Genomic DNA, 16649 nt, shown 5'->3' on the forward strand with positions numbered 1-16649 from the left:
AAAAAAAAGCAAACAAACAAAAATAAAAAACAAGCAAACAAACAAAAATAAAAAACAAAAACAAAAACAAAAACAAAAACAAAAACAAAAAAACAAAAACAAAAAAAACAAAAACAAAAACAAAAAAAACAAAAAACAAAAACAAAAACAAACAAACAAACAAACAAAAACAAACAAACAAAAACAAAAACAAAGAAACAAAAAAAACAAAAACAAAAAACAAAAACAACAACAAAAAACAAAAAAAAAAAACTAGAACCTTACCAGGAACATACTAAGGTATGCCTTGAAGATTGCAGTATTTCTAGAAAGAGAAGGATGAACAAGAGGTACAACAATAGTTGTGGAGATAACCTTGTCACCACTTGAATGGAAAATTTAGTCAGTAACGGTACCAAGTAAGAAATTGTATTAAAAATGAGAAAAGTAATCGAATAAACTACTTACATGTGTCATTCAGACGTTGAGTATGGGTTTAGGAGGCCATAAAACTTGGTAAGCACACACAGTTGCAAGGATACCAACACCTCTCTTGGTGGAAATATGCAACCGTGACACAACTCAACCAACAAAAGAACCCAAAATGGAAAGAGAAGGATCTGGATACATTAGCTTAGGGTTAGAAAAAAATGATGGTTTTTGTTGGATGGGATGACGAAATCTCCATTGTTCGTATATTATGAGGATTGACTGCCATGTGAAGTTCACATGGGCCAGGAAGAGCTGGCTAACTAAAATTCAAGCACAAAATCCTAGGACGATCGCCTCCACCCATTTAATAACACTTTCACATTCATAAACAATGTAAGTGGGGATTGCATAAATAAAATTGATAACCAATGTCTCTAGATAATCTAGTTAAGGTTCACATCAATAAGAGATTGTTGATTAAGTTATATATGAACGAAACCAGGTTAAGTAATTCCAATATATAAGATTCACATGGTCATGGCAGTAAATAAAATGGATTAATTTGTCATGTTATCTATCATTAGGGTAGGAAAGTACATGAAAACCAAGTGTATACCCTTCATTCCATTCATGGTAAAGTGGAAGAAAAAAAACATTAACCACATGATGCCTCTATCGATTAAATAACTCTAAAGGAGCATTAAGCATAAGCCCATAGGGACTTTTGTACAAGTTGAAAAATATACATATAAGAGCTAACCTTAGTCCCTAGAATATAAGAAATATATTTGGTATTCATTAATTTCCATACATGGTACTAAATAAGGAAAAAAAAGTAACCCATTATGTTGAATAACTTTAAAGTATAAGGAATAATCATAAGGATAGGAAAGGGATATTAAAGTAAATAATTACACCAAGAGCATGTGTACAAAAAAAATGCTCAGATAAATTGGGTATGTGACAGAGGATTGCTTAAGAAACTTAAAATGGATCAATCTAAAGCTTCTTTTTTCCAATGCAATAGAATGTGAAACTTCATAGTGATGATGGATGAAAGGAGGTTGATAGTACTATGTATAGATAATTAGTGGAAAGCTTGAATTATCTTACTACAACCAGACCTGATATACAATACTCTGTTAGTGTGATAAGTCAATTTATAGTGAGACCTCAAGAAAGCCATTAGAAAGCAGTGAAAGTTGTACAAAGGTATCTTAAATTAATATTTGATTTTGGTATTAAGTATACTGGTTCATTTAATGTTGAGTTGATGGGTGACTCAGATTCAGATTGGGCTAGTAAACAAGATGATAGGATATCTACTACATGTTATGCTTTTAGAATTATATCCAGGATTGTTTTATGGAGTAGTAAGAAGCATACTATTGTGTCATTGTCATCTACTGAGGCAAAGTATAAATCTTTGTGTGCAACAACATGTGAAGTTGTTTGGTTGAGGAGAGTTCTTCAAGATGTTGGAGAAGAACAAAAGAAGGCTATAGTGATAAAATGTGATAACTAGAGCTTGATCAAGTTGGAAAATAATCCAATTTATCATGCAAGAAAAAATAATGTTGATGCTCAGTTTCATTTTGTTATAGAGAAGATATAGTCTAAAGATATTTTTCTTGAATATTGTAATACTTGTGAAAAATTTGTTGACATTTTCACTAAGCCTCTTGGGAAGATGAAATTTGAATTGTGTAGAGATATATTAGGCATGGAAATAAATCCTTTATCCATTAAGGGGGAGACTTGGAAATAATTGAAAAAATACTCGTTAGGATGTTGTGCTTGTGTTTTTATTCTTAGATCATATTTTTCAGGAGCTTGTTTGATCTCCCTAACTGACTGTAATAATATAAGATATGTATTGTTTGATTGTTAAATCAATGAAGTGAAAGTGTTGTTTGGAAGCCTTCAGGTCTATCTTGTCTCACCTGTGAGATGCAATTTCATCAATCAAATCTGTCTTCCTATTTTTATCTAGTACCTTATTATAGTAGCCTTGGGAAGGCTCAAGATCAATCATATAGGCTACCACTATAACAATAAGAGTATATCAAGAAACTAATAAATGATACTAGAAATTTATGACTTATCAAGAGAGCATGGATGGGTGAGCCTACTCTTTCATCCTTATCACAACAAACTAAAGATGTCCCCCAATGAATTTTGAAACCAAATATCGACAATTTTATATTAGGAATGTTGTAAAATTATGATATATACTTTCAATATTGTCTTTTTTTTCCCATGGAAAAATTCGTAATTTCATTAAAAGAAAGAAATTACATTTTGTAGATGCATATGCATATTCTGATATTTCTATCGATAGAAATAGATCCAAAAAAACATCATAGTCTACTACCTCTGCCGTAGTGAGGTAGTAGTCCAAACAGAGTCTGAGATGAGTCCAAAAATGATACAACAGTACGAAAATCTAATATTATCTTATTCCACGCAGGGAGATAATACCAAATATATGTTTTGTGCCAATCAAAAAGTCTGCATAATAGATCATAAACAGCAAAATAAATATGTAAAATGTCAGAAAATAATGTCCCTTAATTAAACCAAAATGTCCATAAAAGGTCTGTGATAGTACTGGTAGTGTTCTCCATCAATCTGTACACTGATCAGCTAGGTGCCCTACTCCCGAATCGCGCCTTCTTTGGAAATACGATCAACCTTTGTGTTTTGCTTCCCGATGTATTAGAGTCACCCAAGGCCGCCGCAGTAGTGCCAGGTACTGGAGGAGGGGGATGATGAGGCAACCGACCATGCTTACTCGGAGTGTGTTGGAAGGTACCACAGATCGCAAACCAGTGCCTGAAAATGTACCTGTTCCTCCAGAGTGAGGAGTAGCAATCCTGTAAAAATCCTCTGATGCTCGAGGTTGTACCTCCCTAGCTAGGTCCTCGTGTAATAGAGCATCCTGTTCTTGAAATACTTGGGAATAATTTCTCACTGACTTCCTGCTATTCCACTTGTTCAGAGGGCAATCTTTAAAAAGGTGCCCCACCTTGTGGCAGAATCTACATCTGAAAGGTACCCCCTCATAATCCAGCATTTGTCTCCTCGCTGCATCCCTCCACTGTATGTTGATATACTCTGGAAGCCCATCTGTGAGGTCCATGTGAACCAATATTCTGGCATAAGCCATTCTCCCAGTCAAGATATAAGAATCATCATGAGTAAGGTATGAGCCCATGGCATCCCCAATTTGCCTGAATATCTGCTCTGTCCAGAAGTGACAGGGAAGACCCGGAAGTCGAACCCATATCGGTCCAGCCCCCGCCTTTTCCATCTCTAGATCAAACATCGGAGTCCACCTTCGGAGGAGGACTGGTGCTTGATCAATGTGCCATATGGTAGAGAGGACCCAATTAGTATGAGCAAGGCTTTTGAAACGCAGGGCAAACCAGCCCCTCACAAAGGTTTGTACTCGAGGGGGTTCTGACAGATGGTGACCCCAAACTTCCATCGTCCATTTCTATAGCCGCTCTACGCTGTAGTGTCTGCCTCTAACACGCCCAACCAGAACCTTTTCAGCCGAGTCCATTGCTTCACAGAAGGGGGTGTTCTCGGCCAATTTAAGGAAGATTTCGTTGCTGCTATGAGGGAGTCGTTTTTTCCTTTTTGAAATCCCTGATATTTTGTTGCACGTTCCGGCTGCCACCCTATCCTCCTGAGCATCCGCAAGTGTGGCCGAGTCTCTCCCTGCTAGTGGCTCTTTTGCCCTAAGGTTGTCGAAATACCTTGAAAAAATGCCAATCCCCGTGAAATTACCCTGGGGAGGGTTTCCCGAGTCTGTAGGAGTAGTTAGAACTAGCGTTCGGCCTTCTTGTGCTGAAGGATGCCCCTCCAAGGTTTTGTCCACCCCAAACCCCACAAAGTTCAAACCCAAATCTAGCCCTAGGGTTGTGATTCAACCGCTCTTCCACCAGTGACCTAAGTTAAGGGTTTTGCGAGTTGAGCAGGGCCTGTGTATTCCTGTATAGCCGTAGCTTCTGTAGCAATCAAGATAGAGGGTATATGTTGCCGCGAGAGGGAGGGTAGGGCATCGACCTCTGCAGCAAGGTCTTGCTCAAATGAAAAATAATCATCCACAGTGGACCCGGTCTGTGGCCAAATCGGCAGATTCTCCGAAGTACCTGTGGAAAATACGTCTTTGACCTCCATAACTGTCGAAAAACCGAGCTGACAACTGCCTACAGGTATGTCGGTGGGGGACCAAAAACCGTCTAGGGGAAAAAAAATAATACTTAACCGGTCGAAACCGCAAACAGCTATGTAAAAACTTGTGCAAGCCACGAAAGGTCCATTAAACTGTAATGGGGCTCCTTCCTTTTGTTCCAGGTCCAGGTAACAGGTTCATTTCATCGTGCTCGCAGCCCTAATCCACCGTTGTTCGTCGGGCTCGATACCCTAACCCCAGTCACCTCTGTCCACCATTTTTGAGCTCCCTAGCTTCTCGCAGTTATTGTTGATCAGCTATGTTTTTCAATATTGTCTTTAATGTGATAGAAAAAATAATTTATTAGTTAGATTCAAATAAAATATGATCTTTATTTTTATTAAATATTAAGTGATTTTGATTACTGAAATTCTCTTTTGTAAAGATTTTATGCGTAACCAATTTTAAATTACACATTTATGAAAAGAGTGGATTCATGGTCAAAATGTCAAAATTGATTATTTCATGACAGTAAAGGATTTTTTTTTTTGTAAGTCGATATCATATGGTAAAAAGGATGTACATCCTATAAAGAAAAAAGTAGATGGTCTCACCCCAACTAGGTTTGTTGTCCAATGTTTGTAGTAGGTGACAAAAATAGAAAAAGGAAGTTAAGGGCAATGTCCATAAATGAAAGGGCCAAAGGCACCAAAAGACAGATAATACATAAAAAAACACCTAATATCATACTATTCATCTGATGTAATGGAAGTTGGGTTATCTGAGGCAGTTCCTGGAGGTGGCAGAGGGAGGAAGTTGCACTAGACGTGCCCTTCGAAGTGCGCGAGCCAAGTCTCCAACTTTTCCACTTTTTCTCCAAGGTGGTTTTGACCTCGCGAGACAACCACAACTCATTCTCTGACTTGGCACTGAAAGTAGTGCATCATGTCCAAGGTGGCCGCCAACTCATCATGCTCCTCCCTTTGAACCCGTTCAACCGACTCCACTCGATATAGCAGAGATTGAATTAGTTCTCGGTAATTCTCTAGGCATCAATGTTGAATTACCCATAAGTTGGGAGCTCCATGTCGACTTGATCCCCGATTAGTTGTTCCACCTCACCACACACAACCACTTTGCTAAGGTTGTTGAGACCTCCCACCTCCATGGGAAGTCTTCTTTCTACCACCACATCTACCACATATTCCAACACCCGATAGCCGGGAGCAGCCAGTAGTCTTGCCACCCCGACACATCATGGCTACCACCATTGCCAAATCTTCTAAAGGATCCAACCTCGCCTGGTCCCCGCAACCTATAGAGCTTGGTTTGGAAAGGTGGAGGAGCGCTCATGACACGAGGAAGGTCGAATATTGAACAGTTTAGGAGAGCCAAATCCCCCAACAGTCTTCAGAGTCTGACCCACTAAAACTTTCCCAGGCATCCACACCCAGAGACCAGGTCTCCCTTCAGCCACAATTCTCCATAGACGACCACACACTACAACCTAGCTACTACCTCGCCACCAATTGAGCACCCCAACGAGAACGCAAACTACTTGACAAGGAGAAGGTTGGAGAAATTCACCCCAGGCCAAAACTCCCAAAGAAGCCTTGTATATCCCATACCAAAATGTCGATGATGAATACTCCAGAAAGGTAGCTCCACTATCTCCACCACACACATAGAAACTCCCACGAAACCACCATGCGTGCCAATTTTTCGACCAAGCACCAAAAATGAAGAATCCCTCGCACAACGACCACTTCCCTAATATCACCACCTCCAAAGCTCATATGTTGTATGCCTTTTCCTCCACACGCCTCCAACGACCAACTACTCGCACCTTCCAAAATCCATGGAAGAGAAAATACCAAGTTCCCACAATTACTCGCAGTTTCACTATGCAAACACAATAAATATTGGGCTGCCCTTGGAGCAAAACGATAATGAATTCACATAGCCAAGAGTTGCAGGGGAAGATCAGATGCCACCACCTGTCTCTCAAAGCCCACCTTCGACTCTTGCACTTGCTTGTAGAATACCAGTGAGGAGCCCAACACATGAATGAAATGAAAACGTAAATTTCATCTTGCTGAGCCACCCCGCTCATTAAACTTTCACCACCCACATTAGTCGAGACAAGACCACGTTCACACGATCACATTTACAAGTGCAATTACACCTCTCGTTACACGCATTCATATAAAAGGACCAGGAGGCCAGCCTTGCATTGTAACACCAACTGTTAATGATCATGGGACTAGGTGGCCACGTGCTCTGAGATTCTCACCCCCATCAGGAAAGACACCAAAGGATTATTAATATTATATAATTTAAAATTTAAATATTTTTATATGGTTAAATTATTATATATATATATATATATATATATATATATATATATATATATATATATCTGTGTGTGTTTGTGGATTTAGGTGTTGATTAGTCATTATATTTTATGTGCAGTTTTGATTTTAATTTGTCATGTAGTTTAAAATTGATCCTCGATAGTTATTAAGTAAGTTAATAATGGATTAATTCAACTTTATTTTGTAGAAATTCCCTCCTAAATTTAATATTAATAATATTCTTTAAGTAAATTAATTTATTTAAAAAAACTTAATTTGTTCATTTTTTAATTTACTTTTTAAAATGATATTTAAACGCAATACTAAAACATGTAAAGATCAAATTTAATACATTAACTAATTGTGTAGTCTTACTTATAGACGAAATTACCATTTTTATGGAAATATGGGGATACAATTTCAAGCTAGAATGTGTTTTTTTTGCTTAAAATGTATTTTTGAATGCATAAATGGGTTCAACACCTTGGAAAATCACTCGAGCATAAGTTTTTAAAAATCTCTACCATATTTTGTTTAAAATTAACCAGAAAGAATATCATGAAAATGGTCATTTCATCTATAAGTTAGTCTACCACCTAACTAATAGATTACCTAACTCTTTTTTTAACATTTTTCCTAGTCAATTTTACTTAAAATCTGGTACAAATTTCAAAAAGTCATAATTTTAAGTTCTTTAATTAACCACTTGGAATCAAAAGTAAAATGTATAAATAAATATACAACATGCAATGTTTCAATCACTCACCCATTATTGAGAAGTTTTTAGAAATCTCTACTGTATTTTGTCTAAAATTAACCAGAAAAAATATCATGAAAATGGTCATTTCATCTATAAGTTAGTCTAGGCCCTAACTAATAGATTACCTAACTCTTTTTTTAACATTTTTCCTTGTGAGTTTTACTTAAAATCTCATACAAATTTCAAAAAGTCATAATTTTAAGTTTTTTAATTAACCACTTGGAAACAAAAGTAAAATGTATAAATAAATATACAACTTGCAATGTTTTAATCACTCACCCGTTATTGAGCGCATAAGTTTTTAAAAATCTCTACTATATTTTGTTTAAAATTAACGAGAAAGAATATCATGAAAAGGGTCATTTCATCTATAAGTTAGTCTACACCCTAACTAATAGATTACCTAACTCTTTTTTTAATTATTTTCCTAGTCAATTTTACTTAAAATCTTGTACAAATTTCAAAAAGTCATAATTTTAAGTTGTTTAATTAACCACTTGGAATCAAAAGTAAAATGTATAAATAAATATACAACATGCAATGTTTCAATCACTCACCCATTATTGAGCGCATAAGTTTTTAAAAATCTCTACAATATTTTGCTTAAAATTAACCAAAAATAATATCATGAAAAAGGTCATTTCGTCTATAAGTTAGTCTATGCCGATTACCTAACTCTTTTTTAAACATTTTTCCTAGTCAATTATACTTAAAATCTGGTACAATTTTCAAAAAGCCATAACTTTAAGTTGTTTAATTAACCACTTGGAATCAAAAGTAAAATGTATAAATAAATATACAAAATGTAATGTTTCAATAACTCACCCATTATTTAGGGGAGAGACTCATTCTAAATAATATCTCCTCATATAAATATTTGCATTTGAAAAAATTAAATTATGTTAGATCCTTAAATAGATCTAAATTAATTTTATAGCTAAATTTTAAAGTGAACAAGTGCGGTGGAGAACTTTGGAAAACTTTGCCGGAAGAGGTGCCTATCGAGATTACCACTCAAGACCACAAAACATCTTCCTCACCTGTAAGGAATTAAGGTTAGCTTTTAGGGTTTGTTCATTTTGATACGAGGACTTTTTTAGAAGCTAAACATAGCTTTAAGGTTAGTTTTGAGGGTTTAATATAGCTTTATGGTTAGTTCTTAGGGTTTGTTTATTTTGATCCGAGGACTCTCGTGATTAGACGCCTTTGCTTATAAGTTATAACTTGATATTATTTTTTATTAAAACCGATTGGACTTGTTTTACATGGATTTGGATTTGTTCTACTTCTTGTTGGTCCTATGCACGTAAATTTTAATGCCCTCTCCTTCTTACCATTTTTGTGGGTATTTGTTAAGGGTTTTTTTGGACTTAATATGCCGAATCCCAATTACCAACAGTGGTCCTCTTCGTTGTCGGTCGTCATAACGCGACCCTCAGTGGATATAACCTTGCGTTTTACTGTGTTCACCGTCACCTGGGGTTCGATATGTTGCGCCTAGGGTTCGATCTGTTGAAGCAACAGATTGCATAAACCCTCAAGTAACTTTTGAGGAACTTGGGGTACTGGGAGGATCATACCTCTTCTGCGAATTCTCTTCACAAATCATTTTAGATGAAAGAAGTTTATCCTTTTATCACTTCACCGTCACATAACAAAATATAGGTTTCTTGTTTCAAAGGGTTCATACTTATAAACTTGCGTCTTTAATAATCCGTTTGATTGATTCTCCTAGGGTTTTTCTTGTTTCTTGTTATACGGTGTTGGAGCTTATCATTGGCCTCACAAAGAAGGCGCTCCCCCAGCTTGAGGCGCTGCGTGAGAGAAATTTTAGGCTTGTTTGAGGCGCTTGTTCCACAGATTCAGTCTCGAACTCTCCAAGCCGAGTGCACAAACACTCCTACGTAATACTTGTTTCTGTTCATAGATTGATTACATGTTTCTATCATAATAATTATAATAAAATCTATGATTAGTATGATTTTCTATTTAACATGAACATTTAGATGGTATGTATTTCTGTAACACGGTTTCTGATTAGTATGATTGTCTATTTAACATTAATCTATGTTTGATGTAGTTGTTTGGAGTGCTGATAAAGATGAAAAGGTGCACCCGGGATCTGTCTAAACGGGCTGAATTGCCCAGGGAGATAGAAGAGGAGATACTGTCACGGCTGCATGTGGAATCCCTATGCAGATTAAGAAGTGTATGTAAACGATGGAATACGCTTTTTTTATCAACCAATTTCAACGCTGGAAAATGGGATCACTCCCTTCCTTCCAAGAAGCCATGGCTACTTGTATGGAATGACCATGAAAACTCTCGCTTTTGGGCCTATTGTTTCCTCACGAAAACTTGGAAACCCTCCTTCTCCCTGGTCTTAAGTGTGGGTAGCCAATGGTATGAACCCACATCAGTCCAAGCAGGCCTATTCCTGTTAGGCCCCACCTATTTATCACACCAGCGTGCCACTTCCCTTACTATCTGCAATCCTCTAACACAAAGGTCCATCCAACTTCCTGCCATGTCTACGATAACAAGGGTTTATGCTACATGCATAGTGGGAGGGGAAGGCGACCATGCAGGCACCTACAAAATTGTGGCATTGGGTGCGTTTCGTGATCGACAATTTGTAGTAGAAATCTACGATTCTTCCAAGAAGACATGGAAAATGGTGGGACATATGTCCAGAAAATGGTTTCTAAGACTAATGGAAACAGGGGATATTATTTTCAGTGATGGTTTGTTCTACTGTATAGTGCCTGATAATGTGGAGCCGCAATTGTGGGGTGTTTTTAGTTTCAGCATTGAAGATGATAAAATCTGTGAGACGACCATGTATGCAGAGCTGCCTAGATTGGATCATCCCATATTTGATGATCCCATCAATGGCATGAGCAAACTCTTTACCTGTGGCTCTAGGGTTTTAGTAGCGTGCTGGAAAACCGAATCCTTGTTTTTATCAATGGTCATTATCTGGGAACTTCAGAGGGGTGCCATGGGCTCAAACCCTAACTCCCCCTTGTGGAAGGAAATGACAAGGATGCCTGCAACCATAATCAAGCCATTTAAACGGCTACAGTATATAAGTAAGAAGTCTCTTGATTGGGCGGGACTAGACGATTGTGTCTACGTTAAAGCCTATGGATGTGAGGACAAAGACACTGCTCTGAGCGTGGCTGTTTACAACATTACAGAAAACTCATGGACTTGGTTGCCCAGGTGTTCCATGCCACCAGGTGATGCAATATATTCCCATCTCACGGGTTTCACGCCCAGGTTGGATATGAAGGTCATGTGAAGCCTTTCAACAGCCCAACATTTTCAATTATCATTTTGTCTTTTATTTCTTGTAATTGGGTTTTCCATTGCTGTGAATTTTCTATGATTTGAATCGCTCCACGAAAGGCCAACTCTGGAGATCTGAACGATCACTGAATGAATTAATCGTGATATGCTTGAGTCCAAAGATGATTATTGTTTTCTTGATTAAGAGATATATCGGTTTTCACTGCATCATTTTTATTTGTAAGTGTTCACCCATGCCTATTCTAGCAATTGTCCCAAAAGGTACAAATAGAGGCCGATAGGATTATTAAATTGGAATTGTTGAATTTTTTTAGAAGAGATATTGGTTCAATTAGCCTGGTTTTCTACACTGCCACAACTCTTCCCGGTAAACCCTGACAACGGTTCTGTTTTTGTGAAAAAATAAAATTTTCACCGTCACACATTGGATTGTTGATTGATATCTTTGGACGTTGAATAATTTAAGGTGAATCTATTCGCTATTACGCATTTGTGAAAAAATGAAAATTTGCACCAGTGAGCATCACAAATATATACAGTTGGATTGTTGATTCATACCTTTGGACATGCTCGATTAATGAATAATTTAGGGTATAATCTATTACGTAAACAAAGGATCAAAGGGGGAAGGGGTGGGGTTTGTGTACTGGATCAAGCCTTTGAGATTCATGGGAGAAACGAAGGAAGAATCCCGGCCCAAAACCTCCTCTGCAATCATCCACTGTACCCTCTCAGTTGGATGAAATTTGTCCCAGTAAACATATTCCTTGGGATCCTTGTAGATTGAGCACCCTCGATCCAACTCACAGCCTACATGGCCATTGTATGGACCATCTCCACAGAAAACCTGTTGACCCACCCCGTACCTCCTAGTCTTCGTCATCCAAAATGAGGTCTAGTCTGCAGCACCCTAGGCCGATGGCCTAGGTTGCCCTGGTTCGAGTCTTCCTGCCGACAGAGCCCTCATCGCTCTCTTTTTCACATCCCCTCAAGTGAGAAAGGATTCATAACCCTATATAATCTTATTAATGAATATTATTATATATAATATTATATTAATATTAAGGTTTAATCCTATTCATATTACCAAAAATAATTTAAGAGAGTCATAAACTAACCAATATGGGGATTAACAAAAAAATTTAATTAATTAATCTATAAATAAATAAAAATATTTTTTTAGGAAGAAAGTGCAGGAATCTAGCATACTCCAGCCATCATCTCTATTTAAATTAACAAGTCTTTTTTTTTCAATTTCTAAGGCCTCTCTAAATTTACGATAATGAAAATGGTCAATCCTCGCAATGACTTTAGCCTCTTCAATGGAGATGTGATGATTGGTTTTTTCTGCATGCTCTACCAAAGCGGAGGAGCGAGACCTTCCATGCCTGATGTCGGCAGCATGTTCACAAATCCTTTGGTTAATGGATTGACCGGTCTCACCAATATAAGGAGCTCGACAAGAACAGGGAATGATATAAACACCCTTCTAATCCTTGGGGTTAATCGAGTCCTTAACAAAATGAAGAGAACTTCATATAGTGTTAAGAGGTCTAAAAGAAGAATGAATCTCATGCTTCCTCAAGATCCTAGCAATTTTATCCGTGGTCCCTTGAATAAAGGGAAGATGAACACCGGAAGACCAATCCTTGGGGTCAATCTTACTCTTAGGACCCTTTTCAGCATTTTGAAAAGCCTTAAGACCTTGAGACCTACTATAACCATTCTTATTAAAAACTTCCATGAGGTAAGTTTTCTCATCTTCAAGGTGATTTTCGTCATAAACTTGCAACGCCCGCCGAAGTAGCTAAGGTGTTGAGAACGCCTCTCTTTTGAGCAGGAAAATGATGGGAGCTAGCATGGAATTAAATTGAATTTAATTATTTTAGAGAGATGTTACCACTTTTAACATTTTGACTTAGTCAAATTAAAATTAAAATATAAAATATAAAATTTTCCAACGCATGGTTTTTCCTTATCATATTTTTAATCTATGGTTTTTTCCCATGGTATTTTTCTCTAATGTGAGTTATTTAAAGGTTAATATTTAAACTAATCTAAATTCATTTTAACTCTACATCTACCAAATGCCAAAAAAATCAAATCTCTTTTCACTCTTAAAAAATCAAAGTGTCAAAAAAAATCCCTCTTAACACATAATAAACTTACAACTAAAAATAAATCTAAACTAATTTTTAAATATAAAATTTAAAATTTATATTTCAATTAAAAATCCATTTAAAAATTAAAAATCCTCAAAAATCTTTGCTTTTCTGAGCTTTTTTCTTTCGATGTTTGATTTTTATGATCTTTTTCGTGCTTTCTTGATTTTTTTTGCATAGAATCTTTTTTCAGCTTTTGTGCTTTTTTGATTTTCCATTGTTTTGTTTTTTGGTTCAGATCAACGGTTGAAAGTGTTTCATCTGATCTAATGGATCAAAGTAAAAGTGTTGACAAAAAATTGATGCATAGGAAAGGCTTATCGACCTAAAAATAGGTTTAATGAAGCCTTGATTTATAAGTATTGGATTATAATATTATAAAATGATTGCAGCAAAGAAGTTGTTTTTTGGTGATAAAAGTTGAAGGGTGTGTGTGAAAGTGACTATCATATTATTTAGTCAATGGTCAATATTTTTTTTACAAATATTGTACTTAAAATTTAATATGTTGGGTGATTTTTACACGGAAATGATTAGATACAGGAAGACATTTCTTTCGGTTGTTTAAATATGACACTTAAAAATTGTTTTTTATTAAGGAAAAAATAAAAATTACATATCTCTTCAAACTAAGTCACAGTTATATTGAATAGTGATTCATTTTAGGAATGTTGAATACTTGTTTAGTTTATGAATCTCATTAGTTAACTATTTCTCTCCCTCTCTGAATACTAATTTAGTTTAGGAATGTTGAAAACTAGTTCAGTTTAAGAATCTCATTAGTTAACTATCTCTCTCCCTCACTCTCTCCATCCACCTTTCTCCCAATAAAACATTGAATAGTGATTCATTTTAGGAATGTTGAATACTTGTTTAGTTTATGAATCTCATTAGTTAACTATTTCTCTCTCTCTCTCTGAATACTAATTTAGTTTAGGAATGTTGAAAACTGGTTCAGTTTAAGAATCTCATTAGTTAACTATCTCTCTCCCTCACTCTCTCCATCCACCTTTCTCCCAATATGTATTTCTTCTTTCCTCCCTCTCTATCAGCCTCTAATTCCATCTCACTCTCCTCGTGTCTCTTGAGTCCTCTCTCTCTTCCTTCCTCTCTCTCTCTCTCTCTCTCTCTCTCTCTGCCCACCCTCTAGGTTTGTGACTATCTCCCTCCCCCTCTCTCTCTCAAATTAAACCACAATGTATTTTGTTTAAGAAATTATCTAAATTAAAAAAACTCAATTGGTTGTAAAACATTCAACCTATATTTTGGATCAATCATGTCAAAGAAAATAAAGTAATGAGAAACTTATTAAAAAAAATATGGGTTATCTTTATTCTATCATTGTTAGTCACTTTTCTTGCTCTTATCCCTTGGATCCTTAGGTAAGATGAATTAGTCACTTTTCTTGCTCTCATCCCTTGGATCCTTAGGTAAGATGGATTAGTCACTTTTCTTGCTCTCATCCGTTGGATGGATATATGCTTGTTCTTAATAATATTATTTATATTAGATCAATTACACACACACACAAAGTTATAATTGTGAAAAAAGTTATGATTTTTGGGCATGTGATATTGATAAGCCATGATATTTGCCATGGTATTGTAACAAAGCTTATTCACAAGTTCATAATATCAATGGCAAGGTGGGGCTAAATATCTATGGTTAAAAATATTTTCATATTGTTATAAAATAATTTAATTGTGAAATAAGTTATGTTTTTTGGGCATGTGGTATTGATAATCCATGGTATTGTCCCATGGTATTGTAACAAAGCCTATTTACAAGTTAATAATATCCATAGTGAAGTGGGGATGAATATCCATGGTTAAGAATAATTTCATATTGTTATAAAATATTTTGATTGTGAAATAAGCTATATTTTTTGGGCATGTGGTGTTGATACACCATGGTATTGGGCCATAGTATTGTAACAAAGCCTATTTTCTATAAATTATAATATCCATGGTAAAATGGGGGTGAATATGAGGTGTTAATAATCTTGTCATATCGTTATAAAATATTTTGGTTGTGAAATAAGTTGTGGTTTTTGGGATTGTGGCATTCATAAGCAATGGTATTGACCCATGGTATTGTAACAAAGCTTATTGACAAGTTAATAACAAAATCAAAATATAATAAATTATATTTTATTGTTTTTGTTAATTAACTTTGTATTGTTAATTGAGCTAACATTTAAATGTTTACATCACATTTTATTTTATTTTTTATTTTTTTTAATTTAACATTGAGTGAGTTGATTTTGGATTTCAAAGACAAATCTGTAGAAGAGTGTGAGGAAATTTTCAACAATGGATTTGGGCCTAATTCAACAGTATTAGAATTGTGGGGACCTTTCTAGCCAAATTGAGCAACTCGCACTTATTGGGAGTCACTGGGGTTAGCGGATTCGAGGTTTTTATTGGTTTGGTGAGAGGAGGATAGGTTTTATTAATTTGTGCCAAGTCAATAGCCAAGTTCAATCGCATTGGGGAACATTTAATGTCCCTAACGATGCACTTAGAGGGGTGTACATTGGATTGCAAAACTCTTAGGATGGAGGGCTAGTTATGTGTACGAGAGTTCTCATATTTGATCCCTTTCTTGGGGTTAGATGGCGAGAGATTCTCAGTTGGTACACATTGGAGTGGGTTGGACTTATGGAGATGGTCATGGGGAGTGAAGCTCACATATTTGATCCCTTTCTTGGGGTTAGATGGCGAGAGATTCTCAGTTGGTACCCATTGGAGTGGGTTGGACTTATGGAGATGGTCGTCGGGAGTGAAGCTCAGCATGAGCTCCCAGAGATAAGGGATACTAGATACCTAAGTTAGCATTGGGATCCAGGTGGTGCCTCCTACCATATACTAGTGACGTAGGATGATGGATGTTGGAATCCAGGTGGGATTCCCGATGACATCAAGGGTATTGGCAATGTGGCAGATTTTGTGATTGAGCATCCACACACTTTCAATCTCCATCAGCATTAGTAATGGGTTGGATTGGTAGGGGAGCAGGCAGACTCTACGAGTTGTTTGGGAATTTTGGTTGTGCATAAAGTCATAGGGAGAGTATCTATTATGAATTCAACAATAATTCTTATAATATTTTTTTTTTAATTTTACTAACATGAAATTCATGATCAAGTAATTGTTTTGATGTTTATCATGGGTTGATACATATCTCAAATGTAGTTATGCAATTTCTTCCTTTTTAATTTAATTAATTAATTTTAAAAAGTCCATATAAACTTGGGTTATGGGTTTTTGGGCATTTATGGTATTAGGAGCCCATTGTATTGTAACAATACCTATTTATAAGTAAATAATCTCAAAAATAAAATGAGGTGAATCTCTATGGTTAAGAATCTTGTTAGATGTTTATTTCAATGTATATATTTAATTATATGTTAATATTTTTATAATTAATAATAATAATCTAAAATAAAGATAATTTGATTAGATTTT

This window comes from Pinus tabuliformis, chromosome 7 (assembly GCF_031772625.1).
Source record: "Pinus tabuliformis cultivar Carrire ecotype Pingquan chromosome 7, CPIR1, whole genome shotgun sequence".
In the NCBI taxonomy this organism is placed as follows: Eukaryota; Viridiplantae; Streptophyta; class Pinopsida; order Pinales; family Pinaceae; genus Pinus; species Pinus tabuliformis.